A 6000-nucleotide genomic window follows, 5' to 3' on the forward strand; every position below is an offset into this window, starting at 1 on the left:
CTTTTAGCACACACACACACACATTGTCAGCCACAGTAGGGAAAATACATCAAGATCAGCAAGGGTCACTTGAATTCTTGAGAATCGCATGGAAGGGCACTGCATAGGGTCTGCAAGGCGGGCGCGACTCACATGAAAGTCTCATACTCAGTTATATTCTCTAATCTAACTCTTTGTCTCGTTCTTCCTCTCTGACTTTGGAGAAACATTTCTGCTGTTGCTATCTCTTTCAAAGTCGCTTGCATTCTTTCTCGCTCTCTCAAGCCCATTATCTCACTATCTATTTATAATCTCTCTCTCTTTCTCTCTCTCTCTCAAACCCATTCTCTCACTATTTATTTATAATATCTCTCTCTCACTCTCTCTCTCTCTCTCAAACCCATTCTCTCACTATCTATTTATAATATCTCTCTCTCTCTCTCTCTCTCTCCCCACCTCTCGCTCTCTTCGCAAGTATCTCTCTGTCTCTGTACTTTTCTCTCTTTATTTAATTACCCACCTTCCTCTCTCTCTCTCTCTCTCACTCCCTCTAATTTTCTCTCTCTCTCTCTCTTTTTTTACAACTCATCTCTCTCTCACTCTTCTTCACTCACTCAGTTATTGTTGATTACAATGCAACGTATATATACATATACATACATAATAGTTTATTTGACACGTTTCATTCGCTTACGCCTGGCAAAGCATGATTCATATATATATTTATTTATTTTATTTAGTATATATACTGTGTATAACACACGATTGAAATTGTTTGATTTAATTTTGTTTCTACTATTTGCATTTTACGTTCAACTCGATTAAAAGCCAAACTGCCAGCGACTGATTTTATTTGTGTTCGTTCGACAGCCGCAGGGGAAGAAGCAACTAGTGGAAGGCGGGCAGAGTGAAGGGGGCATGGTCAACGATGAGACCAAAGCTTGATGCAATATAACTGTAAAGAATGCTAAAGGGAAATCGAATCAAGTGAATTTCATATCGAATTTAAAGCAATGTCAACGGCAGCTATTTGCACAGACTTCAACTAGATTTATTGTACATAATTGAATATACAAATAATTATGTTAAATACAAGCAGAAGAAGATGAAGCAAAGGCTCGCCGGGATGGTGTGAGTTAGGTAAGTGCATAAATTGCGAACAGAAAGGGCTCAAATACAAACGAAAAAACAAAAACGCCTGAAAGCACGCAACGACTTTTGTCAAGAGGCGCCATAATTAAGCGCATAATGAGTGGAAATTAGCGAGCCTGTTAAAAGTTACAAGAGAGGGGGGTCCTCGGCGAGCAGAAGGGGTAGAGGGCAGTGGGTGGAGGCCAGGAGCAGCAGGCCTAAGCCCTGGAGCCAGGGTACACTGCAAATCGAGTTCCAAAATGACAAACGACACCGACAACAACAACAAAAGACTTTTTGTTGGCCTCTTTAAAGTTGTTGTTGCTTTTATTTTATTATTTTTTTTTTTGGGTATGTAGGTGACAGCTCCTGCAGGTGTTAGGGTCTGTAACTTGAGCTTAATGCTGAAAAATACATTTTGCAAATTGATTTATGTGTAAAATGTTGCTTTGAAGTCGAACGCGACGCCTTAAACAAGGAGTAGCTGCTACCCAGCTCCAGCCCCAGCTCCAGCTCCACCACTCTCACCTCCCGTGCCATCTTTTACCCAATTTAACAAAGTGTAGACCTTTGTAGATTTAAGTCTCTCAAATCACATTAAACGCTGCCCCCTATTAACTAGACGCAGCTGTTTGCCTTAAAGTGTCAGCCTCCACTAAATTCGACCAGAAATTTACTCACACCCAGAGACCGCAGTCAACGATGCGCACGCTGCGGAAATATTGACAAAGTTTTATGGTCCAAGCATTCCATCAGCACTTTAAGCAACATTTGTTGATTCTATTTGGGTCAGTCCGAAGTTTTGCTCTCTTTTTGCTCCTTCTCTGCTTTTTTTTTTTTTTTTTGTCGGGTCTGTATGAAGGAGAGGCTCTGAAGTTGAGCCCGTATGGTTGTGAGACAGCAAATTGAAATTCAGTCGCAGCTGAATTATTGATTAAAGAGGCAGCAGCAACCAAAAAAAATGGGAAATGATTTAATTGGGTCGAAATTGTTACACCAAGGCATATCCTATGTCCAGAGCTTAAGAGACTGAAGGGAATATTTTGTATAATTTTTATAACTCTATCTAGCCAGAAAAGCAAGCCTCGATGTCTTTGATTATAATATTAAACATATTTTATATGGCTTATAGTTTCTTTAAAATGAAAGCTCTTAACAAACTTTTACTCATTTTATTTATCTTTTCATTTGTTCAATAATTTATTTTATTCAAGCCTACAAAATTAAGGTATACCCCAAGGTCAATTTACCTAACCCGAGCTACATCATTGTATCATATGACCCATGTTACTCAACATACCCTCTGCCTATCAGCTTTCCCCCGCAGGGTATACAAATACCTTTTGGCTTCTTGGCCAATTATTACCTGTAACTGAGCTCTTGCCTAATTTTATCTGCTTTAAGCTTGAATGAGCACCAATATTACATTGAATTCAATAGATATTTGGGTTCGGGGCCAACCTTTTTATTTGTATATATTTTTTTCCTTTTCGCTTGGAATTCGTAATTAGGGGTTTTTCATATTAACTCTAAATTGGCCAAATGAAATGTTGCCGCGGCAAACATTTCGCAGACAAAACCCCAAGCGAAGAACCAGAAAAAAAATACTTCAAAAGATGCTGCAGACTTCAGCAACAACAAGAAGAACAATAAGAAGAAGAGAAGAATAACGAGCAACACAGATAGCAGACAAGTACAAATAATTAAAACGAATATATACGTCAATTATTGCCCAAGACTAAGGTCAAGTTATTGAGGCGCAACTAAAGGGTAAACGAAATGTTTGCCCACAGGATTTCTCGAACGCTCATAAAAATTTAATTGCTAAATGGGTGCAAACAAATGGAAATCTGAAATAGACGTCAAGAGAACTTCGGCGGCCAACTTAAAAATATCAACGTCAATGCTCTGCGCTTTGTCTGTGATTTAGATTGCCGGACGACGCGGCGTATGCTCGATGCGCTGTATTTATTTTTATAGTCGAATGACGACATTGAGGCGCGAGTTTTTCCAATTAAATATTAAAGCAAGCAGCAACGGCAGTCTAAATAAATAACACGTCGGCTATAAATAGCTAAAGAGCGTCTGCAGTGGACAACTATTTTGCCACATAATTTCTTGTTTATTTATATAAAACACGCACACACACACACACATACTAGAATCCCATTTTGTGCCGTAAGCCAAAAGTCAAGTGCGAATTATATTTGGCCAGCATTCGCAATTCCCATTCCCATTCGCATTCCCATTCGCATTTGCTTCACTTCATTTCCTTTTCCCGGCTGTAAAAACAAACGGAAATTCGTTGGCACAACTCTCTTTACTCTAAACAATAGCCACAAGTGGTAGAAAATCACCAAAGAACAAAAAAAGGAGCAAAAAATAGGCAATCAACCCTAAAGGACAACGCCCACGCATTGAGCCCATTTTCGCTTGACTTCATCGTGGAGTTTATGCGCCGGCCATTCCCTACCTTCTGCCATTATCTGGGGAATATTCTCGTTGGGGCTTACACTATGTAACCAACGCATTCAAAGCTTATACTCCAATAATATTTGATGGGGGTTCAAGAGTCTGCTCTGTGCAGCAATTGAGTCCGCTGTCTATCATTTCAATATTTCTTGGATCTGCGTAGCTCAATGCCAGCTTTGTGCGGAGTTCGAATACGCTATCTCTCGTTGCCGATTATTATTTGAGGATTATACTATGGGAAACTTTGTATTACAATTGGTTTTGCAATAGCCACCCAACATAATATTAATAGGATCTGCCTTTGCGGAACTTTGAACTTTATTCAAGACTCGTCTTTGCAGAGTTTGTTTTTATACTCTTTCTGGGGTACTTTACAGTTGTGTTTGCTTATAGGTAACAATTAAAGTAAACATCGATTGCTTACTCTTTTAAGCGATAGTTTTTTGGGTACTCTATACTCGTACATATATAAAGCTTTGTCTACTTCTGCATCGAATCTGAGCCCCAAACCTACTCTTATACATTTCTAGTCTCTCAATATCAATGTATAGGGTATTCATATGTCGTCATCCAGTTAGCTGCTGCTTGTTGTCCATTGTGTTGGCAGTTTTGGCCGCTGCTTGCGGCTATATTTCGGAATGTGTGTCCTTTGTTACCAGTTTATGTTGATTTATGTGAAAATAATCCAGGCGCATTTAACATGGAGTGCTAGGCCTTAACCGTAAGCCTCCTTTTTGGATCTCGGACGTCCTGTTGCAGCTGCCGCAAATCAAATTGACGAAACAAACAAAGCCCACAAGTGTTCAAGCGGCTAACTTATTTATTTAAGCAGGGAGGTAGAAGTGCCTGTAAAGGATCTTAGCTAATATACCCTGTAAGCAGATGTACAAATGGGTAGATTGGCATTATAGACATTGGAAATGGAGAATCAGAGAGTTAAAAGAGAATCAAGATGATTTGTAAGAAATAGAGTCAACTTTAATAATTATTTTGTAATGAAAATGCTAAAAACTGTCGCTAAATTATCGATTACTATTGTAAGATCATAAGCATTTAGTTTCAAGATCCGCTCTTACAGGGTATCTAACAGTCATCATACATCTAGTAGACAATTTTATTTACTAAATGAATTGAATTTTGATTTCAATTTACATTGTTTTTACGCAAACAATTCAATTATTGCAATTTTATTGGTGGCTAGAAGCATTTAAAAATTAAACTTAATTTGTCCAAAAAAAAGTTGCAGAAAAAAAAAATAACAAACAAGGGCAATGCAAAATTCTTGTAATTTAATTACAATCAAAACATTTTTAATTTGGTCTCATTTAATTGGAGGCTGATGTTAGTGCCAAAAGGCAAATTTAATACACTTAATTGCAAAAGGACTGTGGGCCTGGCATTGACAAAAGCCAAAATTTTGTTAATTAAAAAGTGGCTGCCTTGGGGTATCACTGTGAGTGCGAGAGAGAGTGAGAGGGAGAGGAAGAGGGAGAGATACTGGTGGAGGACCCTAACAACTGGACCGCCTTGGCCCACAGCGGCTGTAAAAATAAACCAACACGCCATGCGGCGAGAATGTGTGAAAAACAACAAGAGATACCGCTGCTTTGACTGCTACACTCCTCACTCCGCTGCCGCTTCTCCTCCGACTCTCTCTCTCAGTCTCTCTGTACTCGTGTCATTTCATTGGCTCGAGAGTCCAATAGGCTATGCGCGCATTGAGAGGCGCCTGGAAAATCTCAATTGCTGACGCAGCGAAACATTTTCGTGTTTTTTTGTTTTTTTTTTTTTGTGTTTTGCTCTTCCACCTGTTTTGCCGTGGCCACAAAAATAGATTTAACCCAATGCACAATTTGTGCGAGTTCTGTGCGCCTTATACGCGTATGCCAGCGATTGTTATCGAAATTGTATCCGCTCTAGCAGGCAAAACGAATAATGTTATCGACGTCGATGCCTGTGTGTGAGGAAGGTCACACAGTCGCAGCTTTCGGCTTGCCTTCATTTTATTTTACTTTTATTTTCTTCTTCTTCTTATTTGTCGATGTTATTGTTTGTGTGTGTGTGAGTTCTGTTGTGGGCTTTTTGGCAAATGTATGCTTATTATTTCTGGCTTTGTTGTTGGTAATATGAATAAAATATGACCATTTATTAAGGGCATGCACTTTGTCTGACACGACATTCAAAGAATACAACAAAATCTCACTACACCCGCCCATCCAAATGGCATGCTTTCGAAATTGTCTTGTATATTGTATACACTACACTCAGAAGACATCAGAATATTTATGACTCGTTAGGTAACATGCAGAAAAAATTCGACGGGGCAACCCGGCCACAAAGTTGTAAAATCTAAAATCTGTTAAGCTAGCCAAAGAAACAACATATTTCAATAAAAATAATAACATGAGAATGAATTAT

Source organism: Drosophila navojoa, chromosome 5 (assembly GCF_054131105.1).
Source record: "Drosophila navojoa isolate 15081-1374.11 chromosome 5, UAZ_NAV_1.0, whole genome shotgun sequence".
Classification (NCBI taxonomy): domain Eukaryota; kingdom Metazoa; phylum Arthropoda; class Insecta; order Diptera; family Drosophilidae; genus Drosophila; species Drosophila navojoa.